Source organism: Elephas maximus, chromosome 19, assembly GCF_024166365.1.
Source record: "Elephas maximus indicus isolate mEleMax1 chromosome 19, mEleMax1 primary haplotype, whole genome shotgun sequence".
Classification (NCBI taxonomy): domain Eukaryota; kingdom Metazoa; phylum Chordata; class Mammalia; order Proboscidea; family Elephantidae; genus Elephas; species Elephas maximus.
Genome location: NC_064837.1, coordinates 17,845,876 through 17,858,371, shown reverse-complemented (window position 1 = coordinate 17,858,371; position 12,496 = coordinate 17,845,876). Strand labels below are relative to the sequence as shown.

Sequence of the window (12,496 nt, the reverse complement as noted above, 5' to 3'; positions counted from 1 at the left end):
GAAAGGGAAGAGGACTTCAGGCACTTACTGATGAAGATCAAAGACCACAGCCTTCAGAATGGATTGCACCTCAATATAAAACAAAAATCCTCAAAACTGGACAAATAAGTAACATTATGATAAACAGAGAAAAGATTGAAGTTGTCAAGGATTTCATTTTACTTGGATCCACAATCAATGCCCATGGAAGTAGCAGTCAATAAATCAAATGATGTATTGCATTGGGCAAATTTGCTTCAAAAGGCCAGGTTAAAGTGTTGAAAAGCAAAGATGTCACTTTAGGTGTGCATGACCCAAGCCATGGTATTTTCAATCACCTCCTAGGCATGCAAAAGCTGAACAATGAATAAGGAAGACCAAAGAATTGACGCCTTTGAAGTATGGTGTTGGCGAAGAATATTGAATATACCATGGACTGCCAGAAGAAGGAACAAATCTGTCTTGGAAAAAGTACAGCCAAAATGCTCCTTAGAAGCTAGGGTGGTGCGACTTCATCTCACATACTTTGGACATGTTATCAGGAGGGACCAATGCCTAGAGAAGGACATGATGCTTTGTGAAGTAGAAAGAGGGTCAGCAAAAAAAGAGGAAGACCCTCAATGAAATGAATTGACACAGTGGCTGCAACAATGGGCTCAAACACAGCAGTGTTTGTGAGGATGACACAGGACCAAGCAGTGTTTCACTCTGTTGTACATAAGGTCACTGAGTTGGAACTGACTCAGTGCACTTAACAAAACAACAAATAATTCTTTGCCTCAGGGCATCTCTCTTTCCAGGGAAGATGAATGGAGAGATACATCTCTCAGCGCTCTGCTTCCTAGGTGGGTTTCTCTACTCCACAGACCTCCAGGGCCACTTTTGAGTGGGCCTGTAATACAGACGTTCACTTCTGGCTGTTGCCAACAAAATGCACAAAATCATCTGTACACTGGGTTTATTTTTTCCTTCTCAAATAGTCATGGAGAATCCCCCATGAGACAACATATGTAGGTTTGGGAAGAGACCACTGCAACAGGCATGTTGGTAGGTGAGGCTGCTGCTCACACAGCTTCCTGTGCTTTCATGATTTGCTTGGGAGTGTTGCTAGAAGAATTACACAACACCCAATTTCTGATGGGTCACCAGGCATCCCATTGTCAGGCATCCCATCCTTACCAGGACTCAGAACAGTGTTGTTTTTCAACAGGAGAATATTCCCTTGCCAAAAAGGATAAGGCTTTTCTCCAAAACAGCCTCTGGCTATGTTTCTCTTGTCAGCAAGGGCCACAGGCTTCATGTAACATCCTTGTCTGATAGACACTTCGAGAATAATCAGATTCATCTCTTGCTCTGAGCTTTCCTCAAAAGTTTCTGTTCCTTCTTTTATCTCCCATAATAATTTTATACATTTATTCTATAGTTTCTTTTGGATTGTCTCTTATTGCCAGTTCTTGGAGTGATGTTTTTCCTGTTTGCCTACTGGTTTATTGCTTTCTAAATTTTTACAACCAAATTTTAGAGGAAATCTTGTGGAACCTGAGGAGTACTTTTGCTTCTCCCTAAAAGTTTCAAAATTTCTGGATTAAGTGTTGATTTCTCTGCTTGGTCTCTTGTGTGCCAAGCAAGGGAGTGACAGAAACACCACAAATAACCCATAGGGCAGGCTCCAGGCAGATTTAAATTCACAGGCACAGACTAGCAGGATGCTCCAAGTGGAGGGACCCCATATCTCTCCACACTTTGACCATTTACAGAAGTCTTGGAAGAGGGGAAGAATAACCCAACAAGCTGGATGACCTTGAGCTTTGCAATTTGCAAGTAAGATTTCAGTCTTCTTGACAAGAGAAACAGCCTGTTCATGGAAGTCATTTGCATGGGAAGTTTACATAATCAGCACTGGGTTAGCAGAGTTCCTGCTGAGTCATATTGTTGCTAGGCTTCGTGAGGAGAGACCCTGGAATCAGCCAGTGGGAAAATTGATTTATTTTTTTCATATTCCACTACATAGGTAGGTTAATTTGGACCTTTCACCTGTGCATTTGTTGTTGTTGTTGTTTGGTGCCATGCGTAACAGAAATCTTTCCTGGTCCTCTGGCATCCTCACAATCGTTGCTATGTTTGAGCTTATTGTTCCAACCACTGTGCCAGTCTATCTCATTGAGGCTCTCCTTCTTTTTGCTGACACTTGACTTTACCAAGCATGATGTATTTCTCCAGCAATTGGTCCCTCCTGATGACATGTCTACAGGAAAAGAAGGAAGTATCTCCATCCTCGTTTTTAAGGAGCACAGGGGTTCGATTTCTTATCAGAAATCGTATATCTAGTCAGAGCCCAGGGTGAACAACAAGTTTTCTTGCTGCTTTTTGCAAAAGGAGCAGAGCCTCTGTGTTCTAGGCTTATTCAAAGACCTCAGTTGCAGCTTCTTGCCTCTCACGAACCAAGGCCACGTCTTCAATTCCTGTATGAATGTTGAAGGCCCAGCATACAACTTATATCAGAATCTGAAGCCCTCTCAGGCCACTATGGCATCAGCTCCTACTAAGTATTCTTTTTTCCATCTCAACTATGACTTCAGAATTTTTTTTAATTTCATTTCAGACAAAACTTTCCATACATTTATAAATGCTAGAGGGCATCCATGTTCACTCAGTCCACCATGCTGCTAGAAGTCAAAGCCTATGTTATTTTTAATGCCTTTTTGGTATCAGATTTGCTTTTCTTTTAAATACACCACTGTTCTGAGTAGATTAGCACAAAGGAGCCCCAGCACATTTGGAATAAAAATACACGCATTTGTGTGCTTGCATATAAGAAGGTCTAGAAAGATAAAGTGTGGGCCTTTCAGTACCATTTGAGTTTTGTTTAAATAAACACATTAGTTTTATAAATATAATAAACAAAACACAAAGCAAGAGTATCAACATCATCAAAGTAGGGTTCACGGTAATAAAGGCATTAAATTAGAAATACATATGTGTATGTGTGTGTATATACATATATATAGTAATAATAAAAACATAATTCAGTAAGATAAAATAATCAGAAATTTAATTAATGCCTTAAACAATATGGTATTGGCATAAAACAAAATATTAAAAATACATGGCGAATGTGTAGAACCATAATCACAATACCCATTGCTGTGGAGTCGATCCTGACTCATAGCAACCCTATAGGACAGAGTAGAACTGTCCGATAGGGTTTCCAAGGAGCGGCTGGTAGATTCCAACTGTGAACTGTTTGGTTGGCAGCCATAGCTCTTAACCACTGCACCACTGTTGTTGCTGTTGTTAGGTGCCGTCAAGTCATTTCCAACTCACAGTGACCCTATGTACAAAAGAACAAAACACTGCCCCATCCTGCACCATGCCCACAATCATTTTTATGCTTTGAGCCCATTGTTCCAACCACTGTGTCAATCCATCTTGTTGAGGGTCTTCCTCTTTTTCTTTGACCCTGTACTTCACCAAGCATGATGTCCTTCTCCACGGGCTGATCTCTCCTGATAACATGTCCAAAGTGTGTAAGACATAGTCTTGCCATCCTTGCTTCTAAGGAGCATTCTGGTTGTACTTCATCTAAGACAGAGTTGTCCATTCTTTTGGCAGCACATGATATATTCAATATTCTTCACCAACACTGCAATTCAAAGGCCCTAACTCTTCATCAGTTTTCCTTACTCATTGTTCAGCTTTCACATGCATATGATGCAATTGAAAATACCTCGGCTTGGGTCAGGCTCACCTTAGTCTTCAAGGTAACATCTTTGCCTTTCAACACTTTAAAGAGGTCTTTTGCAGCAGATTTGCCCAATGCAATGTGTCTTTTGATTTCTTGACTGCTGCTTCCATGGCTGTTGATTGTGGATCCAAGTAAAATGAAATCCTTGACAACTTCAACCTTTTCTCCATTTATCATGATATTCCTCATTTGTCCAGTTGTGAGGAATTTTGTTTTCTTTATGTTGAAGTGCAATCCATATTTGAGTGTGTGGATCATACCAAATTATGGATAACATTTTGAAGAATGGAATTTCAGAACATTTAATTGTGCTCATGAGAAACTTGCACATAGATCAAGAGGCAGTTGTTTGGATGGAACAAGGGGACACTGAGTGGTTTAAAGTCAGGAAAAGTGTGCATCAGGGTTGTATTCTTTCACCATACCAACTCAATCTGTATGGTGAGCAAATAATCTGAGAAGCTGGAATATATGAAGAAGAATGGGCCATCAGGATTGGCAGAAGACTCATTAACAACCTGCATTATGCAGATGATACAACCTTGCTTGCTGAAAGTAAAGAGGACTTGAAGCACTTACTGAAGAAGATCAAAGACCACAGCCTTCAGTATGGATTGCACTGCACCGCTAGGGCTCCATAACCATAATATACCAAAAAGTCAATTCCAACTCATAGTGACCCTACAGGACAGAGTAGAACTACCTCATACGGTTTCTAAGGAGTGCCTGGTGGATTTGAACTGCTGACCTTTCAGTTAGCAGCTGTAGCTGTTAACCAGTATGTCACCAGGGTTTCCAATAATCATAATATGTAGCTTTAAATGAAAACTTCCAGAAATTAAAAGATCAAGCAGGTAAAAAATTAAGTAATGACATAGAGGACTTGAATGATACAGTTAAATAGCCTGATTCAATATACTTCATTATTTATTATAATATTTATAAAATTCTATATAAGCTTATGTCAAACAAACATAAGATATAAGTTCTTTTCAAACACTCACCCGTCATGTACTAAGCCAAAAAAATTAGTCAAATAGAAAATCAATCAAAAATGTAGAAATAATATACAAAACATCTTATAATTAGAAATTAACAACAAAATGATAGCCAAAATCAATCTCTCCTTTTCAAAATTTAAAGAGAAAAATACTTCAAAATATTTCTTGAGGAAAAAGAGAAAACATTCAAATTACACATTATAAAGAAATAATCAGCTATGCATATTCTCAACAAGGTAAATAAAAGTGAAAAAATAATAATAAAAAGAAATAAACAACAATGAAAATTCTCTGTATCAATAATACTTAGAGAAAAATGTAGTTGTTAAAAGTATTTAATAGAGAAAAAGACATTTGAAGAATACATAAATGATTTAACTCAAAGTCTATGAAAATAAAACAACAAAAACACTAAAGAAAATTAGTAAAGAGAAAATCAATAACCGATGAACTAGAAATACAACATAACAGTAGCTTAGTCAGTGAAACTAAAACCTGATTGGTTAAATAAAAACAAACAATAATGTAAGTGTCTTAGTCATCTAGTGCTGCTATAACAGAAATACCACAAGTGGATGACTTCAACAAACAGAAGTTTATTCTCTCACAGTCTGGTAGACTAGAAGTCCAAATTCAGGGTGTCAGCTCCAGGGGAAGCCTTTCTCTGTCCGCTCTGGAGGAAGGTCCTCGTCACCAATAAGCTGACAGCCAACACAAACGAACAGCAAGCACAATGCTTAATGGTAAAACATGGAAATCATTCTCCTAAAGTAAGGAACAACACAAGAGTGTCCTTTACAAACACTATTATTTTACATTATTCCTTTTTTCATTTTATTGTGCTTTAGATGGAAGTTTACAGAGCAAATTAGTTTCTGTTTCAACAATTTATACACAAATCATTTTGTGACATTGGTTGCAATCCCCACAATATGTCAACATTTTCCCCTTCTCCACCCCAGTTTCTTCATTTCCATTAGTACCATTTTCCTGTCCCTTCCTGCCTTCTTGTCTTCGCTTTTAGGTAGGTCTTGCTCAGTTGGTCACATATACAGGATTGAGCTAAGAAACACATTTCTCACATGTGTTATTGTTTGTTTTATAGACCTGTCTAGTCTTTGACTAAAAGGTGAACTTCGGGAGTGATCTCAATTTGGAGTTAAAAGGGTGTCCAGGGGCCATAGTCTTGGGGTTCCTCCAGTCTCTGTCAGACCAGTAAGTCTGGTCTTTTTTGTGTGTGTGTGTGAATTTGAATTTTTCCTACATTTTTCTCCCACTCTGTTCGGGACTGTCTAAATGTAATCGTTGTCAGAGCAATTGATGGTGGTAGCAGGGCACTATCTATTTCTTCTGGGCTCAGGCTGGGGGAGGCTTGGTACTTGTGGTCCATTGGTCCTTTGGACTAACATTTCCTTTGTGTCTTTAGTTTTCTTCATTCTCCTTTGCTCCAAAAGGGATGAAACAAGTAGATGTATCTTAGATGGCCACTTGCAAGCTTTTAAGACCCCAAATACTACTCACTGAAGTAGAATGGAGAACATTTTCCCTATGAACTATGCTACACCAATTGAGCTAGATGTCCCCGAAGACCATGGTCCCCAGCCTTCAGCCCAGTAACTTGGTCCCCCAGGGAATTTGGATGTGTCTATGAAACGTCTGTGACTTTGCCTTGGTCAAGTTGTACTTACTTCCCTATACTTTGTACTGTCCTTCCCTTCACCAAAGCTATCACTTATTTACTGTCTAGTGATTTCCCCTCCCCTCTCCTTCCCTCCCTTGTAACCATCAAAGATTTTTTCTTTCTATGTGTAAACCTTTTCTTGAGTTTTTATAATAGTGGTCTCATCCAGTATTTGTCCTTTGTGGCAGACTTATTTCACTCTGCATAATGCCCTCCAGATTCATCCATGTTGTGAGATGTTTTGCAGATTCATCACTGTTCTTTATCGTTGCATAGTATTCCATTGTATGTACCCTAATTTGTTTATTCATTCATTTGTTGATGGCCACTTAGGCTGTTTCCATCTTTTTGGTATCGTGAATAATGCTGCAATGAACATACGTGTCCATGTCTATTCGTGTGACAGCTCTTATATCTCTAAAAAAAAAAACGGCTCTTATATCTCTAGGATATATATATATTCCTAGGACTAGTGTTGCTGGGCCATATGGTATTTCTATTTCTAGCTTTTTAAGGAAGCACCATATTGTTTTCCATAGTGGTTGTACCATTTTACATTCCCACCAGCAGTGTATAAGAGTTCCAATCTCCCCACAACCTCTCCAACATTTGTTATTTCTGCTTTTTTATTTTACTTTATTCTTGAAGTAGTATCCAATGCAATTAGATAAGAGAAAGAAATAATAAAACTAAGCATTGGAAATGAATATGCATACTTACCAATATTTATGTTAGCTCTGATGCAATACTCAATAAATTTAACAGAAAATCTTTATTAGAAACAAGAGAATTTAATAAGGTGAACAGCTGCAAAGTAATATGTAAAACAATAAATTTTCTATGTACAAACAATAACCTGTAAGGAAACATAATAGTGAACCCCTAAACATCTTTTTTAAATGTAAAATACCTAGGATTAAACATAGAAAGTAATGTACAGATTCAAAGTTAAGAAATCAACAAAATTCAGTTAAGGAAAGAAAGCTGTAATAAATGGAATGGTGTTCTTTATAGTTTCTAAGACAATCATATAAAATAAATCTGAAGTGTATTTGAAAGAATAAATGTGTTGGGAAAATTTTGGAAGAGAAGATTATTGATAACTTGTCGCCCAAGATATTTAAAAATGTTATTATGCAACTATGCCTTATTTAGTACTAATACAAAATAACAGAACTCTTGGAAGTAATTTGGCAATTTTTATCCAATTTAAAAATGTTCATATCTTTTGATCTAATATACTCATTTCTAAGAACATATCTATAGAAATACAAAACAAAACCACAAAACTATATATAGGCCACCCTAACTGAAGCCTTTTTCAAAATGATAAAAAATTGAAAATGACCCAAGTGTCCACCAATAACAGATTATTTAAAAAAATTATGGTAAATATATCCAGTCAACAAAATACTATCTAGCTTCTGAAAGTAATAAGGAAGAGTCACATGTCCTCATATAGAATGATGTTCACATTATATTTTTAAGGAAAACATTGAGTAAATAGCACATAGCTCTATTTAGTTATTATACATAATGCTAACTTGTACATGGAAAATATCTGGAATAATATTTCCCAACTTTTAACTGCCTTCACTGGGACCAGAACTATGGCGACCCTCACATTCTACTTTATTCATTTATTTATACTTTGAGTAATTTCCAGTAAGCATGTATCATTTTAGTAATCAGTAAAAAAAAAAAAAATTTAAGAAGAAATGAAGTCAAAGTCAAAGCTAACCTGACTAGGAACGCTCTGTTTAAAAGGTGGGATTTTTAAGACATAAATCCATTTCAAGGGATAGATGAAAATGCATTCAAATCAAATCGATCAGTGTTTATTCTACATATAACACATGTCAGGCAGTAAACTAGGCATTATAGAGATTAGAGAGCACATGTGTTTAAAATGCTTATATTTTGTAAGAAAATAAAGAAAGAGTTAAATAATTTCTACACAATATTCCAGAAGGAAAAGCACCTACCTGAGAGTCATAAATAGATTCTAGACCTTCTCTCACTGTTTGTGTTACCTTAGGCTATCCTCTGGGGCACTATTTTATTGCCTATAAATTTAACAATCTACAGCAGAATTCTATAATACATTCTATACTATACAATTTTAATGCAAAAGGAGAATTCTCATCCAAAATATAGTTATTATCAAAAGAAGTAATTTGTTAATAATTGACAAATGATTAGTAAATTCAGAAAGGGAAAAAAATAATTATAAAATGTGATCATTAAATAAAATTAATTCACACTGTAAAAGAAAATTAAGAACTGAAGAGGTTAGCAAGAGGAGAAATGATGATACCAGAGAGTAAAAAATTACAAGAGCATGCACAAAATTCTAACTTTTTCTAAATAAAATATTAGAAGGTACTCTACTGAAATGGTGAGGAATCTGGATTTTATTTCTTAGGGAATTAGGGACCACTGTATATTCTTTGGTAGGAGCCATGGTGGCACAGTGGTTAAAGCCCTGTGGTTAAAGACCAAAAGATTGGCAGTTCAAACCCACCAGCCGCTCTGTGAGAGAAAGATGTGGTAGCCCACTTCCGTAAAGATTTACAGCCTTAGAAACCCTATGGAGCAGTTCTTCTCTGTCCTATAGGGTCACTATGAGATGAAATTGATTTGACAGCAGTGGGTTTGGCTTTTGGGGGGATGTATTCTTTGAGTATATTTAATAGTCTTCGCTAACACTGCAATTCAAAGGCACTGATTTTTCTTCAGGTTTCCTTATTCATTTTTCAGCTTTCACATGCATAAGATACAATTGAAAATACTACAGCTTGGGTCAGGTGAACCTTGGTCTTCAAGGTGACATCTTCGCTTTTCAACACTTTAAAGAGGTCTTTTGCAGCAGATTTGCCCAATGCAATGTTTTTCTTGATTTCTTGACCACTGCTTCCATGGGTGTTGATCGTGGATTCAAATAAAATGAAATCCTTGACAACTTCAATCCTTTCGCCATTTATCATGATGTTGCTTATCGGTCCAGTTGTGAGAATTTTTTTTTTTTTAAGTTGAGGTGTAATCCATATTGAAGATTGTGGTCTTTGATCTTCATCAGTAAGTGCTTCAAGTCCTTGTCACTTTGGCAAGCAAGATTGTGTCATCTGCATATGGCAAGTTGTTAATGAATCTTCCTCCAATTCTGATGTCCCCTTCTTCTTCATACAGTCCAGGCTCTCGGATTATTTGCTCATCATAAGATTGAACAGGTGTGGTGAAAGGATACAACCTTGAAGCACATTTTTCCTGACTCTAAACCATGCAGTATCCCCTTTTTCTGTTCAAACAACTGCCTCCTGATCTATGTACAAGACTGCAAAAAGAACAAACAAATCTATTTTGGAAGCAATACAACCAGAATGTTCCTTAGAAGCAAGGATGGCAGGACTGCATCTTACATACTTTGGGCATGTTATCAGGAGGGATCAGTCCCCGGAGAAGGACATCATGCTTGTCAGAGTACAGGGTCACCAAAAAAGAGGAAGATACTCAGCAAGATATATTGACACAGTGGCTGCAACAATGGGTTTAAGCATAATGATTGTGGGCATGGCAAAGGACCAGGCAGTGTTTCACTCTGTAGTACATACAGTTGCTATGAGCTAGAACTGACTCGACAGCACCTAAAAACAACAAAAACAGCATTCTTCTGTGGAGCCCTGGTGGCGCAGTGGTTAAGAGATCAGCTGCTAACCAAAGGTGAGCAGTTGGAATTCACCAGGCACTCTTTGGAAACTGTAGGGGGTGGTTCTACTCTGTCCTATAGGGCCACTATGAATCAGAATAAACTCGACGGCAATTACTTTGGTTTTTGGTTTTGGTGAGTACAGTGAACACCAAAGTTAGAGTGGTGTTTATTCAACACTTAATAAAATTTACTGAGTGTTCACCGCATGTCAAACCTTCTGCTACATCACTCCTGGGATTGAGTGATAAGTCAAAGAAGCGTGTTGATGCATCGCCTAGTAAAATGTGAGGAAACACCCTCTGGAAGTGGTATGGATGCTACATTAGAAGTGCCAAGTCTGGGTGCTACTTAACTATTCAGAATACTACTCATTTTCGATATTAACACCTACTGTTTGAAAACATAATTTAATCCTTAGAGTCACTGGCCCAAAGAAAAGTGAAATATCCTGCTTGAAAACACCCTTCCCAAGGCTCCCTTTATGTCCTGATTCCTTAGGCTATAAATAAAAGGATTCAGCATGGGGGTCACCATGGTGTACATCACAGCCATGACAGTCTCCTTTACAGTAGAATTATTAGCTGATGGGCATAAATAGAGACCAATGATCGTCCCATAGAAGAGAGACAACACGGACAGGTGGGAACCACAGGTGGAGAAAGCCTTTCGGATGCCTCTGGCAGAACGGACCTTGAGGATAGAGAAGACAATTCGTACATAGGACAAAAAGATCAACAGGAATGGAACAATAATGACAAGCCCTCCCAAGATAAATATCATCATTTCGTTTATCTAAATGCCAGAGCAGGCCAACTTCAGCAGAGCAGACATGTCACAGAAAAAGTGAGGTATCACGTTGTCTGCACAGAAAGACAACCGAGCCATGAACAAAGTGTGCAGCAAAGACATGAACGTGGTCAGCACCCAGGACAGTGCTACCAGACAGAGACAGAGCTGGGGACTCATGATGGTGGTGTAGTGCAAGGGGAAGCAAATGGCCACATAGTGGTCATAGGCCATGGCCACAAGCAGGAAGCTCTCCAGATCTGCAAAAGGCAGAAAGAAGTACATCTGGGCCAGGCATCCTGTATAGGGAATGGATGGGACTGGGTTCTGCATGGTCTGCAGCAATTTGGGAATGGTCACAGAGGAGAAGCAGAGGTCAGAGAAGGACAAGTTGCCGAGAAACAAATACATGGGTGCGTGGAGGTGGGAGTCCAGTTGAATGAGAATGATGATGATGAAGTTGCCCACGACCGTGGTGAGATACATGACCAGGAACAGGGCATAGAACAGGATTCGCTGCTCTGGCTCAATGGGCAGGCCCAGGAGGAGGAACTCTGAGACAACAGTTTGGTTTCTCCTTCCCATGTTGCTTTTGTTTTACCTTTTAAAAATTAATAATAATTTGTATGAAAGTATGAATAGATTATACACATATACACAATTGCAGAACCTTCGGAAAAACATTTTTAATTAAATGCCAGTAAGTCATAAGTCCTCTCCCAACTACATAAACAAATGCTTACTTAAATAAAAACTACAACAGCATAGGAAGTTATGAGTCAAATTTAACCATATTCCAAACTTCTATAAGAATGTTCCATAACTGTATCATGGGTGGGATCAGATCAACAGGGTCTGAAACTAGGCAGGAAATTGTCTAAGAAAACACCTCTGTATGCCTCTATTTTAAGGATGCAAATACTATAACATCAGTCGTAAAGCCAGCCACCATTCTTATTCATTTTTATCACTCAGGAATGGTGGTGGTGATGATAATGGCGGTGGTGATTGTGATGGCGATGATAGTGATAAGACCACAGCAATGTTTGTCAGTGCTTACTCTGGGCCATACACTAGGCTAAAACCTTAATATGCATTAATTCATTTAGTCAGGAGTGCTTCCAGGACAGATACATACTGCAGGTTGGTAGGTATTATCAAGATAAAGCCTAATAGAGGGAGCGGAGGCAGGATGAGTTCTGAGAGTAAAGCATTCTGAGGGAGGGAGTGGGAAATGGTTTTTATCCACACATCTAGTAATTGAAAAGGAATACCTACTGTGAGCTTCAGACTATTCAGAAATACAACCACTTCCTCTTGATCATTGAACACAGCAGCAAGGCAAGCAAAAGATCTCCTTTTGGTGGAGGTGCACAAAATGAATGTCTCGTAGGCATTGGAAACCATGAAAAACACAGCGCATAGCAACCAGTTCATGGCACAGAGAATTAAATATGGCCCTTGAACTCTCTCATTTGGTGAATATCTCCAAAAAATGATGTGATGGAATAATTTTTGAGATATTAACCTTTGAGGTTTTTTGTTTCCTTGGTTTCCACTTTCTCTTCCCCCCATTCAGGTGGGTAGTAAATTAT

General features: G+C 38.1%; 1 pseudogene; it reads right to left on the bottom strand.

The window, feature by feature from the left end:
* Window positions 1–10,535: 10,535 nt before the first annotated feature.
* On the bottom strand, window positions 10,536–11,486 carry LOC126062626 (olfactory receptor-like protein DTMT; annotated as a pseudogene).
* Window positions 11,487–12,496: the final 1,010 nt, after the last annotated feature.